Genomic DNA, 19920 nt, shown 5'->3' with positions numbered 1-19920 from the left:
TCTGCATTTTTCTGCTGATATATAATGAAATTATGGTAAAACCCAACATGATAGAACACTTGTGTCTTCAAACTGCTCATGCCAGGTTTAAAAATGTCCATGACAAGCCTAAGCAACACCAAAGCGTGACACGCACCACAAGTTGTGATGTCACTTTTAGGGCATGCCACCATTTGCAAGGGTTACAATTGCAAGTAAACTAGGTGCAAGGAGCCTTAAGACTAAAGACTTGTAAAGAGAGACAATGAAGTGGAGATATTTGTATACAGTAGGGTGGGATTTTATTGTTTTGGGGTTTTTTTTGTGTCATTTCAAGAGCATCTCAGTTTTGTTTCAGCAGTAATGTTGGCTTTGCTTTGTGCAAAAACATGAATATTTATTTTTGCTTGAATGACATGTAGGAGGCTGGAAGAATTGTTAACATTCAGTTTTGGAAAACCTCTCCCCATCTTTCCCAGTGTAACCTAAGTGGATGATGCTGGAGTGAAAAGCATAAAAAACAGCAGGTTATATAAGTACCATTAGTGTCAAAAATATTGTCCTTACTAACCTCATAAAAGGCAATCACCACATAGCACTAAAAGGAGAAAACAAGCTATGATAACATCTTCATCACTACTAAATGCCAGCCACGTAATGGCACATAAAGTGGTTGACAACTTAAGAAAGAAATGATTATACAACTTGGTACATACAACCAGATGGCAGCTTCCCTCCTTTGAATTTAAATGATGCACCTGAATCAACTTTTGAGCAATGCATAAAAATGGATTTGCTTGTCCTAATCAATGCAGTTTGACAATCTGCCAAAGGAGACAGCGCTGAGGCGAATCAGTCTGCTGAGCTGGGGGAAATACCAGAGTAAGTTGGGTGGCTACGCTGATAGATAAATGCTACCACACTGGTATTGAATCTCCATCTAGAGGAGCACAAGGTTGCATGGGACACTTTAGTACTGTAAACAGCTGCATCAGCTCACTTAGACAAACATAATGAACTCATCACAGCATAAATGGGATTTAATAACATTGCAAAGAGAACATACGGTATATTATTGCTTTTTGAAAATTTCCTCTGCAGACAGAGACTAGGTGCATTAGAGCTGTTAATTTCCTCTCCATATGCATCATTCGTGAATAGTATTTGCGAACACAGTCATATTGACTTTCCCTCGCCAGTTTAATTAAATGAGGAAGTTGTGCTTGTGAAAGTATTTATTTCTTAAGCATATATGAGTTAGCTTAGGGTAGCGCCTACTTTCATCTCAAGCTCACAGTCAACAGTGAAAGCGGATAATTTCATGTTCATATCCTCCTTTTTTATTGTCTCGTTTATGTGGGGGTGAGCCCAAGTCGACAGGTTGAATTATTATCCCCCTCTGTCCATATAAAGCCCACCACACATAAACATTTCATTAATTTCATCTCATAAATGCACTTTTTCTTATCTTTCTGCCTGATGTTTTTTCCACAGTTGTACGCTTGTCTGCTGCTTGAGTTTAATTTATTCATTATACATTTTTTCCCTGTCTTCATCTCTCCAAGGTTACAATTTTTGAATTTTCACACTAATCGTCTGTGGTAACTATAGTCATGGAGGCATTTTCTCTTAGGGCAGATGTTTATTGCCCTAAAATAGCAAGGATAATTATATCCTCATAGAGTATACAATGATCAACATGCAGCAGAGAATTGTGTTTTCAAACAAGGAAGATGAGAAAATGCTACTTAAGATGATTTTTCCGGCATTTTTTCTGTAGGTGACAGTACAGAAAAGCTGTGTATGAGTGGTATACCAAGGATGTTGTTAACACATGTGTTGGGAATGTTCTCATTTTATTATTATGTGTCTTTAGTACTAGAACATCAAATGCCTCTAACTGGTGAGGGCTTATTTAGTTGATTTAGTTGCTCTACCTGGCTCTACTAATCATTTGAACATTTCACAGAGGTGAGAGGAGTCATTTTATTGATGAAAATGCAAAAGACAAAGCATGAACGGGACTGTTCAGCAGGCACAATGCTGAAGTACTGAGCATTCCTGATTCAGCGCCCCCCCCCCCCCCAAAAAAAAAACAAAAAACAAAAAACAAAACAAAACAAAAAAAACAAAACAAAAACAAAAACAAAAGAACCAACAGGTTGGAAACAGTTCAACAGTGCTAATACACAATATCCCAATATCCCAATAAATAAACAAAAGATTATGTTGTCCTAGTAAATATGGCATTAGCAAAGAAAAAAATATCAGGTTACATATTTACAGAGGAACAAAAAGAGGCTGGGGTGAATCGGTGGGACAAGCAGAAGCGTTTATTTTCTGTTGCTAGTTGATTGTCAATAAAATCCATCACATTGCAGTTAATAATGCTTCTGTTTATCATATTAAACAAGGAGACTATTGAAACCCCACATGGCATTTCCTTGTTTCTCACTGAACCTAAGCTGCTTTTATTTGTGCTGAAGTTGTGAAAAATTTAGGTTTGGACCTCAAAACATAAAACCACTGAGAGTAACAGTTTTTCCTAACTGTTAACCATTCCCAATAAAAACAATAGGCTTCATCATTACAGATAACTATAATTCAATTGCAAGTACCAAACCCCCTCCCCAAAACTGAACAGCTCTTGAACATCTCTAGTTTCCATCATTCTTCACTTTTCCTCTCCTATTCCTCATATTCTATAAAATCCACTTAAATCATCAAACAATGTCTTTTCTTTCACATGGGTTGTTCGGGATTATCTACCTGGCTCTCCCTGCAGGCCCATTAAACACCCCTGGAGTCATGGTGGCTGCTCAGCTACCTCTGCATTCATAATGGTCATTAACTTGGGCACCAAAAATGAATAGTGGAATAATCCAATTCAGAGAAATCTGAAAATGCCTTTTTACCAAGGGGCCTTATATTGATAGCAGCCAATTTCACATCTCATTCGCCAGAAGTCGGTTTATTGAATATGAGAAGACTGGGAGGAAAGAATTGCAATGTGGTTCCTTTACATTTCACCCACATAGAAAAAGGCTGTGATATCTTTCAAGTCTGTGCAATCCTCCTCGTGTATCACACATTGCCCAGGGTGGATCCATTGTTAGGGATAATATGCTCTTAAAAGCTTTCCTTTTAACTTGGCCCGACAACAGAATTCCCTATTCAGCACAAGTCTTTTAACTCCCCACCAACGAGACAATCACATTATTTCATTTTTGAGAAAGACCTGCGGCATCGTTCTGCCATTCATTTCTTCCCTTCACCGACAAGGAAAAGGGGTCCTCTATTAGCCACTTTTCTCTATTCTGTTTCCGTCAATAAAAATAGGGTTGAATAATGACGTATAATCCTCTCAGTCCTTCCTGGATCTTATCTACAGTATCTATTCAAATGTGAGCTTTTACACCTGCAGTACTGTCTCCCCTTTCAACTGTCTTCTGTGAACATAAGAACCAAAGCAAGGGCAAAGAATTAAACTTTTTAGGCTGTCATGAAATGTGTAATTGACAAGATTTTCATCTGGCTATGAATAAGGAAACAGGGCCAGAGGACATGAAACACCTTCAAACCCAAGTGATTCATCACTTACAGTTGGAAATCCTTACAGTTTCTTCACCTAAAATTTCATTTACATGACAATATGAACGGAAAGTTTTGTTCAGAGGTGACATTGAGAAGAACTCTGCTAGTAAAGCCTGCTAGTTTGTACAATAAGGTAATAAGTGGAGACAGTCAATCAGTAAAGGTATGGGAGCTGTTTACTAGTTTTTTGAACATACATTTTGTCAAATTAACTTGGAATTTTGGAACAATTAGAGCACTTTAACTAAATGATCTATTAAATATTGGTACTTTCTGCAATGGTAGATTGTACTGTATTTTTAATCAGCATAAAAACCTCTTGAATGAGCTCAACCTTTTGCCCATCCTTCTATCTATCGTCTAACTTTTACCTTTTTTTTTCAGGCATAAATGCTCTCTAGCAATCTTCCTTTTTTCCCCCTGATTTCTGACTGATGACTGACTTATGAAGCTACAGTTTGGAAAATTTCTGTCAGTAGATTGCAGATTGGAGTCAACTGACGTCAACCATGAATTGGTAGACGTCAGGACAAACCTGTTTTTGACAGCCAAACAAGGTCAAAAACATTACATTTGGATTGTACCCCATAATGGCTGTGACCAGTGCGTTTGGTGCTCTAGTGTTTGGACCGCCTCTGAGTTTGTCTATGGAAGGCTGTCAGTCATCTTTTTATCTCAGCTGTCAATCTCAGGTGAGAAGCTTCCACGTTTATTTACTCTGGATGAGGCTGTAAAACTTTGTGAAACAAGTCCGCTATGGGTCAATGAATCAGAGAAGCTACCTTTCTGACCAATGATAGCGATACTGAGATGAGTTGTTGAGTATATCCTAAATTTTTCTGTTTGTAAAACTGCTGTTTTTGCTGCTGTTAGCATCTGTTAGGCAGTGTTAGCTGTTAGCCAGTGTTAATGAACCTGTCTTTGAAGTGGATGCAATGTTGTTGGACTCTAATGCTTAGAAAATAAACTCTCATACTGTCATGGTCCTGGGTCTGTGACCCAGTGTGTTGAGTTGTGTATTATTTATTCGCTGCATTATTGCTGTCTGTGTTTAGGTTTTGTATTTCCAGATCCTAGGTTTTGGTCCCTTTGCCCCTCATGTTACTCTGTGCTCCCTCTGTTTCTGTGTCAGGTCATCCCTGCCTGTGTTCCAGTTTAGTCAGGTCTCTATGTGAAGCCCGTGTCTCTGCGTCTGTGTCTTTGCATGTATGTTCATTTTCCTGTCTTATTTTGAAGGTCCGTGTCTTATCTCTGTGTATTTAGTTTACGTCCTCTCTGTCTCGTCATATCAATTAGGTTTAGCTGTGTCTCGCTGTGTGCAGTTTCCTCATTTCCCCATGTGTATTTATAGTGTGTATTCTCTTGTGCTCGTGACTGATCCGTTTGTGTTACCTCCCTGAGTCATTCTGTGTGTCCTCCTAGGGGCGACCGGGGTTTAGGGAGTTGAGAAGCTTATCTTGTAACTGGAAGGTGGAAGGTTGCCGGTTCGATCCCCAGCTCTGTCTGTCTTGGTCGTTGTGTCCTTGGGCAAGATACTTCACCTACCATCTCGAAAAGCACTATATAAATGCAATCCATTATTATTATTCTGCACATCATCCCGCGAGTCATGGTTTCAGGTTTGTTTAGCTAGTTCTTCCCAGTTAGGTTATTCCTTAGTTCCTGTCCTCGCCACCTCTGTGTCACTCTGTATTTTCACCCGTGTCAATAAAGCTCCCTCTTCTCATCTAAGTCAGTGCCTTTATCTTTTGGTCCTTCTCTCACTACACACGGCTTGCCTAGCATATCAGGAATGAATAAGCACATTATGCACATTCGTCTGTTTGAGCCCAACTTCAGTTCAGGAGATGAGGCTTGAGATGAGGAGGAAGAAGATGACATAATCCTTCACATGATTACACACTAATATGTATATTTATATTAGGGGTGCAACGATACTCGTATCGATATTGAACCGTTCGATACAGTGCTTTCGGTTCGGTACGCATATGTATCGAACAATATAAAAATTTTAATTTATTTTCCTTCTGACGGTGCTGTCTGTGTTGAGCGCTCAGTGGATCTGCGCTCGACAGTGCAGCCTAGGCGGAGTAGTCAAACGCAGATTCACTGAGCGCAGGGCAAGCTAGCAGACAGAAGTTAAGCTCGTTGCAACATGGCAAATTGAACCTCCCCCACCCTCATTCAGATCTGGCGTTTGGAACTATTTTGGTTTTCATGTGACGTATGACTCTGAAGGTAAGCGTGTCATGGAATAAAGTAAAACAGTATGTTGGATGTGCCACGCAATGCTCAGTTACATGGGTGGGAACTACTGTGTTAGCGCAGTTAGCTCGTTAACGTGTTAGCCGTCCAGCCCCACGGAGAACCTCATTTCAGATTAACGCTGACAGCACTAGTGGGAACTGTCATGATATGAGTGAACAGTTGTTGTTTAAGGTGCAGTTCATGTGGAAGCCACCGGAGGATGGTGTGAGGAATAATAAAAGTGATGGCTAAAACCTAAGACGGTGTCATGTCTGCTCCCTGAAGTAATATCGTAACATGGTGTCAGAAGTGAACTGATAAGGCTATACAAGAGTGTCGCACACATGGAAGGGCTTAAGCCGCCAGCTGGACTTGATTTGCTGCAAGGGAACCTCTCGGAAAATTGGAGACGGTTTCGGCAACGGTTCGAGCTGTATCTCGCGGCTACAGGAGGTGCTAGCAAGCCACCCAAGGTACAGTCTTCACTATTTCTTCACGTTGCTGGAGAGGAAGCGGTTGAAGTGTACAATACCTTCACGTTTACGGAAAATGGTGATGAGCATAAGCTGACGAAAATAATGGAGAAATTTGAGGAATACTGTAACCCAAAGAAGAACATAACCTATGAAAGGTACAAGTTTTTCACGTGTGTGCAAGGGGATATGCTAATTAGCCAGTATATCACGGAGCTAAAGCTAAGGGCCAAGTCATGTGAATTTGGACAACTGCAAGAATCCCTCATCAGAGATCGCGTAGTGTGTGGAATTACATCTGACGCAATGAGAGAAAGGCTGTTAAGAGAAGATGATATTACTCTCGAAAAAGTAGTTCAGCTTTGCATTGCGGCTGAGACCACAAAAGCTCAAATCAAGCAAATGCATGAGGAGGATCACAATGCTCAAGTCTCTGCACATGAAAGTAAAGACGTAGATGCAGTGAGACATAAGCAGACATGCAAAAAAGACAGACAAAGTAAGATGAAACCGAACGACAAAGACCAAGCAAGCACATTTAATTGCAAACGATGTGGAACTAAGCATGCATCACGCCAATGCCCTGCTTATGGCAAACAGTGCAAGAACTGTGGGAAAATGAATCACTTTGCCAGAATGTGTAGATCGAGAAAAGTGCACACTGTCGCCGATGAAGCCACGGATCAGCAGGCAAGTCTGTTCATTGGGGCTGTAAATGCAAAAACACAGACACGAACAGATGAATGGACTGTAGAAATAAAAGTTGGCCACAAACCTGTGAAATTCAAACTAGATACTGGTGCACAAGCCAATGTGGTTCCCTACAGTCTACTACGAAGAATAGGAAATAAGCAAATGCTTAGACCCACAAATGTCAGGTTGTCAACATACACCGGAGACAAAATAGCAGTTAAAGGAAAGTGCACTTGGGCAGTGAAATACAAAAAGAAAAGTTTTGTTTTGGAGTTCATTGTCGTAAAATCAGAAACCAAGCCAATTCTGGGAATTCAAACATGTGAAGAAATGGGACTCATCAAGAGAGTGATGGCACTGAATAAAAGTGATGAAATGGACATCTTCAAAGAATTTGCTGATGTGTTTGAGGGCATAGGTTGCCTTGAGGGAGAACACACCATTCAAATTAATGATAGTGTGGCACCAAAAGTTCATCCACCAAGAAAAATCCCTGTCACTTTGAGAGAAAAACTCAAAGTAGAACTGGACAGAATGGAAAAACTGGAAGTGATTACAAAAATTGAAGAGCCTACCCAGTGGGTGAATCCAATCGTCATTGTGGAAAAGGCTACTGGACGACTGAGAGTCTGCCTAGATCCACGTGATCTCAATACAGCAGTCATGAGAGAGCACTACCAGTTGCCAACAGTTGAAGAGATAACGAGCCGACTGGCAAAGGCCAAATATTTCACTGTGCTGGACGCAAGCTCAGGATTTTGGCAACTTAAATTGGATGAAGCCAGCTCTCGTCTCTGTACATTCAACACACCTTTTGGTCGTTACAGATTTCTTCGCCTGCCTTTTGGAATTAATTCAGCTCCAGAAGTATTCCACAGGACAGTGAGGCAGCTGTTTGAGGGGATTGATGGCGTCGAGACATACATAGACGACCTCTTGATCTGGGGAGAGACTAAAGTACAGCATGACGACAGACTGAGGCAAGTGCTTGAGAGAGCAAGAGCAAAAAATTTTAAGCTGAACAAGGACAAATGCAAGGTAGGCCTGGAGGAAATTAAATACCTTGGCCACATCTTCTCGGCAGATGGTTTGAAACCAGATCAGAGCAAGATAGAGGCCGTAAAGAAAATGCCTACACCAGAGTGCAAAAAAGATGTGGAGCGATTTCTGGGTATGGTGACATACCTAGCAAAGTTCATTCCAAACATGTCACAACACACAGAGCCATTACGCGGCCTTACCAGAGATGATGTTGCATGGCAGTGGGAAGGTGAGCATCAGCACGCGTTCAACAAATTGAAAACAATTCTTACTGAAGCTCCTGTGCTCAGATACTATGATGTACAGCTTCCAGTAACACTATCTGTCGATGCTTCTAAAAGTGGACTCGGTGCTGTCTTACTACAAGATGGCAAGCCAGTTGCTTATGCATCACGCTCATTAACAGAGACTGAACAGCGTTATGCACAAATAGAAAAGGAGATGTTGGCAATTGTGTTTGGTGCAGAGCGTTTCCATCAGTATGTGTATGGAAGAAAAGTGAACGTGGAGTCAGATCACAAACCACTAGAAGTGATAATGAAAAAGCCGTTGAGCAGTGCTCCAGCAAGAATACAGAGACTCCTAATGAGACTGCAAAAATATCAGGTACAAGTACAGTACAAGCCAGGAAAGGAAATGTACATCGCAGACACATTATCCCGAGCATATTTGCCAGTGACCAGCTCATCTGATAATGAGATAGAAGACCAGGTGCACATGGTAATTTCCAACTTACCTGTGACAAGTGCAAAACTAGAGGAATTCAGAAAGGAAACAAGGAATGATATGACACTGACTAAACTTACAGAGACAGTTCTGGATGGATGGCCAGAAACAAGAAACCAAGCTGCAACAGAAATCCAAGCGTATTGGAATTACAGGGAACAAATTTCAGTAGTGGATGGAGTTCTGTTCAAAGGAGAGCAGCTTATTGTTCCTGCAGCACTGAGAGCAGAAATGCTAAAGCGCATTCATGAAGGTCACTTGGGTATTGAAAGCTGCAGATGCAGAGCGAGAGAAGTACTCTTTTGGCCTGGAATGTCACAGAGTATCACAGAGATGGTGAACTGCTGTGATGTGTGCAGTACTCACCAGAAACGACAGAACAAAGAGCCACTACATCCACATAGTGTTCCAGAAAGACCCTGGCAAAAGATAGGTGTGGACCTATTTACCTTTGACCAGCAGGAATATCTCGTCTTAGTGGATTACTATTCCAAGTTCATTGAGGTTGAGTGGCTGAAGTCGGACACAAGAAGTGCAACAGTTATCACTCATCTTAAGTCACAATTTGCCAGACACGGGATTCCTGAAACGGTGATTTCAGACAATGGACCACAGTTCAGCTCCCGTGAATTCCAAGACTTTGCAAAAGAGTGGGAGTTTTGTCACAACACTACGAGCCCCCACCATGCACAGTCAAACGGAATGGCAGAGAGAGGAGTACAAACAGTGAAACTCTTGTTAAAAAAGGCAAAAGCCGAGGGGAATGACCCGTATCTATCATTAATGAATCTGAGGAGTACACCGTTGGAGGACATTGGAGCGTCACCAGCCCAGCTGCTAATGGGTCGACGCATAAGAACAAGACTTCCAACAACATCGCAAAGATTGAAACCCCACATGGTCACTAAGACAGTGCAGCAGTTGTTAGAAACAAGACAACAGAAACAGAGAGAATACTTTAACCAAGGAACCAAAGCACTTCAGCAACTGCAGGTTGGTGACACTGTCAGAATGTGGCAACAGGGTGTATGGAATCCAGCTCAGGTGACAGGTTTATCTGAACATCCAAGATCTTATGTTGTTCAGATGCCTGATGGACAGACATATAGAAGGAACAGAAAATTTCTAAGGCAGTCAAGGGACAATCAAAACGTGACACGGCAAAATGTGTGTGATAAAACACAGGGACAAAGTGAGATGGACATGCAAAGTAGAAATGTCACTCCCACAGAGTTTTCAAGTTCCCCACCCAAAACTGCGAGTGGACGCATTGTTTCCAAGCCCAGAAGGCTTATTGAGGAATAAAATGAACATTATGTTTCGAGTATATGCTTTGACAAAAAAAAAAAAGTTCACTAGAGAGAAATGTGAGTATGCCAAGAAGAATTTTTTCTCTTTCTTTTTTTTCCCCACTGGTCATGGGCCTTGAGTGGTGTTGTGAGTTACTTTGTTGTTTGCCCCTGTTGTTGAAAAAAAAAAGAAAAAAAAGGGGGATGTCATGATATGAGTGAACAGTTGTTGTTTAAGGTGCAGTTCATGTGGAAGCCACCGGAGGGTGGTGTGAGGAATAATAAAAGTGATGGCTAAAACCTAAGACGGTGTCATGTCTGCTCCCTGAAGTAATATCGTAACAGGAACACAACAAATATGACTGCACATTTACTCAGACATCATCGTAGTGCAAAGACAAGTGGAAGCAGACAAAAACAACAAGCAGGCATGCTACAAACTTTACCCGAGTCATTTAGACAGCTGTTAGCACATGATTCTCCTTATGGGGACCTGATATGTTTAATATGCTGCTGAGAATATAGCCCAGAAGAAGCGTATAGTATAGCTTTTATTTTGGAAAGAGACATTTCTCTGTAATAAACTCTCTTTTCAAAAGATGAGTGATTCCTCAATCAGATACAGCACTCGCAAAATCGCTAGCGATTTTTCCAGTTGGGCTACCAAAATCTATCTCTGCCCTGCCCGTCGGCCTATCGTAGGAAGGAAAAATATATGTCAATGCTTTTGCATTCTTTCGGAAATGTAGCTGGGTAATTATGTCATTGGCATCGGTGAGCCACTGTCAATATGTGACATATTGAAATCGCGTTTGAATTTGCGCTTGTTTTTTGCTTTCACTTTGCAATCGCGAACTGTGTATAGAGAGCGACAGCACTGATTGGTGAGTGATGATAATTTGCGCACCAATTCCTCTGACATCATCTTATCAATCGTTAGCTTACTATGCAAACATGACAATAAAAAAAATCTCCCGCAACTTAAACATGTGAGAGGTTGATCGTGCAGAGAATCGCTGAGCGTTATGTGAGTGCGTGTGTAAAAGCAGCAGGATATATATTTTAGTTCTGCTGACCCAAATAAGACAGGTCAGGGTGAAGAAGTGACAGCCAAAGAAAAGCTTACCACAAAACGGAAAAGTTATGACAAATCAGACTATAAGGGAAAAAGAAAGTGCAGCTTTATGGTTTCATGGACAAAAGAATTTCTGTGGCTGCAATATGACGAGCTAAATAACCAGGGCTGCACATAAGTGGTCTGCAGGTGCGCATTTGCTGTCAAAATAAAAAACGCGCACAAGATAAGAAGTTGCAATGCGTGTTTGCGTACATAAGATTTTCAGGAGGAGGACAGACATTTGTTTAGAACTCTTAAAGATGTCGAAGAAGCAAGCTCCTTTAAGCAATTACTTTGGTGTTCCTCCACCTCCAAAGAAATGTCAGAAGGAGTCCGAACCACAAAAGAAGCGCGTATTCTCGGAAAAGTGGTTGCAGGAGGTGAGCTGGCTTCAAACAAGTGATGAATGCACAGAGATTTGGTGCAGAATGTGCCGTGAAAATTTAATAAATGACAAATTAAAAAGGCATGAACATTTTTTTTGTATCGAAAAAATATCGAACCGTGACACCAAAGTATCGAACCGAACCGTGAATTTTGTGTATCGTTGCACCCCTAATTTATATCCAGTAGCGGTTTTAGATACGGGCGACACGGGCAGTTGCCCGGGGCGGCATCGTGGTGGGGGGCGGCATCGCGGGCATCGGCGAAAAATAAATAATGCTGGTACTCATGTTGCCCCGACGTCAGCCAGCGCATGTTGGGAATGGCACAGGCACCGATCGGTTTTCTATCGCCCATTTGCTGGGAGTAAGGGCGCCCTTCGTTTGCGAGGTGCGCCTGCTGCTTGCGGCGCAGAGACCAGAGGGCGGGGCGGCGGGGGATTCTCTGACCGGCTGGAGCAGCGTCTAATAACCAACTCGCAATAAAACAAAATAAAAACAAACCAACAAACACGAAAACACCAGACATCCTGATACAGACTCATAATTTGCACCGATGTTTTTTCCAAATTCTATACACGAAAAGTGAGCGCGAGAGCCCTTGGTGCGCCTGCTCGCTGCTGAAGTCAAAGTAACCTTTATTGTCATCTCCGCTACATACAGTCCAGTTTATAGAGAGACGAGACGACGAGGCTCCAGTTACAGCAGTGCAAGGAAACAAACAATAAATATAAGAAGAGTAGGAAAATAAATATACACTTTAGGACTCGAGGTAAAGGGATCAATAACAATTTAAAATTTAAAATTTACAGTTTGATGATTTAAAGTCTCACACACAACCCGTCGAAAGGGGAGGGGGCTGGCTGCTTCCAAATACAGCACATTTCATTTATAATGTTGTAAATCCAAGCCCATTATATATTCATGATTTGAATCCAGGGTTGTGTGAAATCTCAGAAATAAACCTTAGACAAAGTGAATCTGTGAACTAAGGTGTAGGTCTGTTAGGTTATGTTGTGCTGATCCTCGGGTTGGGGGATTTGTGTTCATACTGGAGTGCAACATTAAAACCAATGGAAGATGGACAAGAAATGTTCAAAGCCATCAGGTCCTCAGTTTAGAAAAAAGAGAAAAGAAGAGGAGGAGAAATGAGCAAAAGATGCAGGTAAGCAGATGTGTGATTGGATCATGGCAGGTCATCCTGAAACAATCAGAATCAGAATACTTTATTAATCCCTAAGGAAATGATGTGGGTTACAGTTGCTCCAAGAAGAAATGGTAAAAGTAGTAACAGTAACAGACTAAACTCCAAACAATACATTATGTTACAGATTTTAATATTAATTAGTCATCGTCAATTGTTGATTTGTCCTGTTCTCATTGTATGACGAATTATGATGGCTGTTTGGTAGCCGTTTGCATACTATGCATACTCTCTCTCTCTTCGTGTGTGTGTGTACAACAGTTTTATGTTAATGTACAATCCTTAATATGTTTTGTGTGTGTGTGTGTGTGTGTGTGGGGGGGGGGGGGCGCCAGAGGGAGTGTTCGCCCAGGGCGCCAAACAGGCTAGGACCGCCACTGTTTATATCTATGTATATTTATGAGTACAGTACCCTTACATGTACACAAACAGTTTTCTTAAATGCTTCAAGTCTATAAACTAGGATTTTTTGTTAGGTCTTCTGACATTGGAGATTCTTGCTGTCAAAATAAATACCTTCTTTACCCTTTTCAAGATTTTTTTATTTCCAAAGTTATTGTACTTTTTACAGTTGAACTGTTTCGTCATCTACTTGTCATTTTCCTGAAACGACCTAACTTGTACAGCTACCGTTTTGCAATTACTTATCACATCACAGATCCCATATAGTCAAGAGAGAGTAGCACACAATAAGAACTGAAAGAGCTTCTCTTACACTTCGTTTGGGTGTTATTCTCTTTTTGACAAATTTAAGTCTCTAAGTAATTTCTTTCTTTAGCACCATCGGCTCTTTGGCAGAAAAATGTTCCCTTGGGTTCACTAACAATGCAAAGTGTGACTTTTTTCAATTTGGTTTGAGCAGTTTTTAATCAAAAGCATTGTGCAAACCAATGTGACATGCACATAAACTTCTTTTACATCGTTTTATAAATGAGTAATGTTGCAATTATCCCCTTCATAGTGGTTCAATGATTTCACATGGTCATTTCTTTTTGAAAAAACTTTCTTTAAAGTAATCATTTGTCACACTGGATGAAAATGACATTTGAAAATGGTTTCAAAATGCAATGACAACCTAAGGATGAAGAATCCTCCTCTCCTCAGCATTTCTCTAGATCCTTGCACCTTCACCTGACAATCACTACATTGAATAGAGGGCCGACTGCAGCACAAAACGTTCAGCTGTCTGCTGATGCATCGACCCATATGTCCTTGCTCACTTCCGTCCCTCCCTGCCAGTCTGTGTCTCCTCTCTAAGCCATAATTTCTGCACAGTGCTAACTTGGATATGCCCACAGGCTAGTCAATGTTCCCACTCATACAATGCTCATCAGTGCACTGGTGTGTTTCTGCAGCAAACCACCCCAGCTGGGCAATTCACTGACCTTTCCTGACTTTCCCCCCCATCAGGCAAAATGGGTTCTCATTAATAGTTCATGGCTTCTTCCTTCAACCTGATTGTTACATTGATTCACCTCCTTTTTTTCTTTTCTTTTCCCATTCTTCTCATTTTAAGCCAGTTGCCTCAGCACTGTGCACTCATTTATGCTGGTGCCTCACTATTAACCCTGGGAAGAGTTTTTTTGTTGTTGTTGCCATTCTTCTTTCTTTCTCTCCTTCTTTTCCCTATTTACAATCTCTTTAATGGTAACAGACTAGTTGTAAAGTAAATAAAGAGAGCCTTTAGGGTAAGACTTGACTAATTCTTATTATTTCAGTGCTTCAAATACAACTCCAAGGACAGAAAAGTCAATGAATTTAACCTTTAACTACAAGTACTAAGTGGAAAAAACAACAACATGTTGTTCACAACTCTGAAAATAAAATTAAACCTTTGCCATTCATGCAACCATTTTAACATCAGGCTCTGTCTCCACAGCATGAGGATATAGAAGGGGTCTTTTTATTTATAGTAAAATTGACTTGCAACAAGGAATAATAGGACTGCAGAGGAAGAGTGTTATTGGTTTTCTCTTCTAGAACAGTGATAAAATGTTCCTCAATATTTTGACTATTAATGGCACAGATATTATTAGACTCTTTGAATGTCTCTTTGAAATGATACTGACTTTAAGTATGCTGTCTGTATACTGATACTTACGGTAATGTATGTAAACAGCAGACAGTGAGACACATTCTCTTTTTACCTTTGTCTTTTTGACATGTTTCACAAAGAGGAAGCTGCAGACGAGTAATTATAGGTACATATGTTGTCATGCCTATTTCATCCTGTGAATCAATCAGCATTGAAGTAACACTTTTAAATAGTACTCCTAGTGCAAGGCTTTGACTGTACTGATGTCACATTTTCATATGCTTAGGAAGTTACTTTACCATCAAACTCTGAATCACCTTTGAAAGGTAACATGGACTCGAGTTTGAAGCCATTGGACGCTAGCCCAATTCAGGTGTTCAACTGCCCCTGCGCTCTTTTCTTTAACCTTTATTTATCTTCAAGAGTGTTTTGCTGAATATGCATCTCTTTTCATCTCTGTCCTGTTTTAGATTCATTCCTTCCCACCTGGGACAATATTTGACCAGCGTCTCAAAGAGTTGGCAGAAGCAGCTGTACTGAATTTATTCAATATGAAGTGCCTTGCTCAAGGACATCTCAAGTGGCAAGTGCGTGCTAGAGTGAGACCTACAAACAGGTTCGGGCAATATTAGGTTAGACCGTTATTTATGAGTTGTCTGGGTTGCTCTGGAAAGACATCATTTAAATAAAAAGCTACTTCCTGCTGTTCCCTTGTCACCAGAGGTGGCCACAGCCATTAGATCCACATGTTTGATTTGGCAGAATTTTACACAAGAATGCTCTTTCTGATGCAACAACAAAAGGGATTTCTGAATCAAACCACTGGCCAAGTGAATTCATTAACCACTACAATATTAAATCACAATAGAACTACTCAATCAAAATTGTCCTTTAATAAGGCATAGTTTAAACAATGAACACAAATTCATGGTTTGTCAGCTTGCCCTGATGTTTTATTCTTTTTGTTTTTAGTATAGCTCAGCATAAGAGGAATGCAGTTTGTGTTTTTCTGCTTTATATTTTAAAGATATAAAGTTTTATAAAGGACGTAAACAAAGTCCTGAAAGACTTAATATAAACTGGGGCCGTTTTTGATTCTGCATCAATCTGTAGTGAGAGGAAACTGCCACATCAGCCCATGTTTTAACCATTTTCATCATTAAAGTTGCCATTGTTTGAAGACGAGGGCCTAAAAGCTAGACTCAAAGCAGGCAGAAGTTTAAGAAAGAAAGAAAAAAAAGTATATAATCCTTTTTTATCATTTTTTTCTGGGTTAAAAATCAGTGTGGGGATAGATAAAACAAAGATAAAACAGAAAACAAAAAGATGCTGAATTCATATGGAATTGCATTTGCAGTTGTATAATAATCTAAGGAATGTGTCTGCTGACCATACTTTTAGAAATTCACGATTGCCTCACTTTTGACAAGATCCAATTCAGTTTAGTTTTATTTATATACCACCAAATCACAACAACATAGTATTCAAGGTAAAATTATACACTTTTATTATACTAAAATTATACAGAGAAATTACCTCTTTGAACAAGCTCTTTGGCAAAAGTGGGAAGGAAAAACTCACTTTTAACAGGAAGAAATGTCTTTCATAACCAGGCTCAGGGTGGGGCAGTCATCTGCTGTGTCTGCCTGGGGGTAAGGGGAGGGAGAAATGACAAAAGACACGCTGTGGAAAAGAGCCAAAGATTAATAAAAACTACTTATTAAATACAGAGTGGTTTATAAACACACAGTGAGTGGAAAAAAGGTCAGTGAAGAAAAAACAGTGCATCAAGTGAAGCCCCAGCAACCTGGGCCATGATCCAGGTTGCTGGTTGCCCTAAGTATATGCTTTGTCAAAAAAGAAAAAGAAAGAAAATCCAACACCAGTGGTGGAAATAGAGCATCAAACCATGACAGACCCTTCAATATTTTTTTTCAGATGTCTTTGCTGGATTTTTCCCATTTCTTAATTGTGTGATTTCAGATACCTTTGATCTGCTATAGATCAAAGGTATCTGAAATCACACAACTGTGTGTTTTTTTAGACCTCCCACTTGTTCAGTTTCCTTTAAACTGATAGAGACACATTGCACACCATTCTTACAAAAACACTCTAAAACTTTACAATGAAAAGTGTTTGCAAAGAAAGTACCACCTCTGGGTGACGCTCTGTGCTTGAGTTATTGGGGCGTGTTCATCATGGATAGTAGCCCCTGGAGAAGCAGGTGGGCACTTCTAGCAGCTGGGAACTGGTATATATCCAATTTGGGAGAACTCAATTTTCCCCAATTAGGGGAAGAGGAAGAACTCATGAGTGGAGCAGATCATGTAGGGAGATGTGCTTTTTTGATCTAAGCCATGACATGCCTTTGGGCTTGGAAACTGTAACTGAAAACTATTGAAAATTGAAAAAAAGTGTGAAGTTTGTGTTTACCACTGTATGCAAAGCATACAATTCTAAGGGTTCATAACAAAACTTTCTGAAAGTATGTAAAAAGAAAAATAAATCTCAAGATGTGCAAGTAGATGAAAGTCAGTTAGGGTTTTTTTTTCTTATTTTTATTTTATTTTTATGAGCCGATTTCAAGAACATTTTGATCACACCTTACAGTGTTTTTTCCTCTCATTTTCAGTTATTGCATTTGGAACTTACTGAGTTGACAGCAACTTCCATTTAACTTTGTTTCCCCAGACTGTGTGGTGGACCTGCAACATTGAGAGAGTTGAAGGGCTTCCCGCTAAAAACTGCTTAGAGGTATTAAGCGCCAAAAAAATGTGGCTTTATAGCTCAGATTTTCCTACTTTGTGTGCTGCACATAAAAATATACTCCCATAGCAAAACACGTCACTAGCTGAAATGGTACACTCGGGGATTATCACTGGGGGAAAACACTAAAAATGGTCGCTAACCTCTTTTTGAATTTACAGTTTACTTTGTGCATGTAAACTGCACAGTCTGAAGTATTACTGGGGTTAATTAAAACATCATAGTCTGTTTTTTTTATTTGGTTTGCTTTCTTTTAGAGCAACCCTTTATAATATTTTAGCTCAGTGACCTGTCTCGAGGTTCAAGCCACACAATGTCCTAGAACAGGGGTGTCACACGTATCGGCCCACGAGATAATTTCATGTTAGTTATTAATGGCACGTCGGTACGTGGGAGCCGAAACTTCAGCCCTGCCAAGAACCCATGCAGGCAGAGGGACTTTCTTGTGATCACAATCACGATTTAAATGCAAGCATGTCAGGAAAGAAACTAACAAATTTTAAAAAAGAGTAGCATCCGACTGCATTTCAATGATATTGGAGACTCCAAAGCTGAGTGCCGAATTTATAAAATTATATAATGCTTTTAAGTGTATTTTCTGATGTTTTACAGCTTTTTCCAGTGATACCCCCCCCCCCCCCCCCCCCCCTTATGGTCTTTCATATGACAGTTGGGGGTTCCCCAATGGCACCGGTACCGGGGCGAAAGCGAGAACATCTGGTTTAACGGGATGTACCGCCAAATCTGTTATTTGCACATAGACGTGTGTGGTATTCACAGAAATGTCTCAATCTCATTTAAAAACCCACAAAAACATTTCAACAACAACCAAACAGCTAAAATAGCAAACGATCCCTCCGTTCTCGCATCTCACAGAGTCCGAAACTGCAAATTTTGTCCCCCTCTGACCAAAATTCTCTGAGCAGCATGTATAGGAATTTCTTTCACCTAGATATTAATGACATTATTTTATTGTATTAACATGTCTGACACTCATACTTAAGATAAATGGTACGGGGTGTAGTAAGGATGTTGGGGAAACAGGAACTCCAGAGGACCAGTCTTTGTCTCTTCGAGGATTCTGGGAAGTAGCAAGGGAGTGTGAACCTTGAGGTGTGAAACAGCTGTGTACTGCCTTTTGTTCCCGGAGAAGGTATTTAACTGAGAGCCATGCTAGGCTTAGGAGAACTCTGCTGACCGTCTGTCCCGCGGCCATGGGGGCTCCACAAGCTTGTTTGTATGTTGTCTTTGTGTGCATGGATTAAAGAATGTTAGCTACCGCTCACCGCTCGTCTGCAGGCTTTATTTAAGTGGAAAACTTCCACAACAAAATGGCGCTGTGAGCAGGGTGGTCCGTGTGGTCGCTGAACAACGGTTCCGTGGACGGGCTGATCACCCCTGAGGGAAAAGGTACCTTTGTCCTACCAGCTGTTGAAGCGAAGGAAATGGAGGAGTCACGGAGCTGTGTGTTTCAGTCACCACCGAGATCATCGATTTTGAGGGGACTTCTGCAGATGGGTGAGTTGTAGCTAACTTTGTATACAGTTATGAGGAGTTTCTTGTCTGGCCGAGTGGTGAAGTGCTTGCTGCTCCGGAGTTCGAGTCTCCGGAGGGAAAATCCTGGGGTTAGAGTCCCCAGGCTTGTGTTCGGTTCCGGTGTTGTGCAAAAGAAAAGCAGTCGTCTGCAAGAGTAATTGCAAAAACACCGGTCCATCACAGGGAACGGTGGTTCGAGTCCACCGTTGATAATCACGTCTGCACAATACAGTGTGTGGAGTGACGGTATTTTAGCACTTTTCTGCCGGTAAGGGAAGAAGGCCATTGCAGGGGACGCTCTGAATGTAAATATGGGATCTAGATCCAGTAGCAGCGGACGTTCCACCAGGCGGCCAGAGACAAAACTCAATACGTGACTGTATGGTAAGAATTGAGTAAATGTGTAGTGTGTAATATTGCAGAGAATGGTTGTGTGGGAAACGTTGATGTGTGTGTAAAAACAGTAAAAATTGGGTTACAAAATGTTGAAAATGGGGAACAAAAACAAGAAAAAAAAAAGAAAAAAGAGAGAGAGAGAGGAGTGTAGAAATGTGTGTAACAGTTGTTTCCAACTAGAGGGAGAAGGTGGTACTGCAGGCCACCAGCTCCCCTAGGGTGGACACACGAAAATTTCTTTTTTAGCAGAATTGTTGATAAAAAAATAAGCAAAATAGGAAGAGGGTTTGGTGTTTTTCAACGTAGAACAACTACAATCTTTCTGGGTTTTAAGAAAGGGGAGTTCAGAACCAGAGAGGGGAGACGTGTTGTTTTAAGCAATGAGAAGAATGATCAAAATGTTTCAGTGTGTCACTTGCAGGTGAAGAGCAGACCTGGATC

This window comes from Neolamprologus multifasciatus, chromosome 10, assembly GCF_963576455.1.
Source record: "Neolamprologus multifasciatus chromosome 10, fNeoMul1.2, whole genome shotgun sequence".
In the NCBI taxonomy this organism is placed as follows: Eukaryota; Metazoa; Chordata; class Actinopteri; order Cichliformes; family Cichlidae; genus Neolamprologus; species Neolamprologus multifasciatus.
This window is presented reverse-complemented; position numbering follows the sequence as displayed.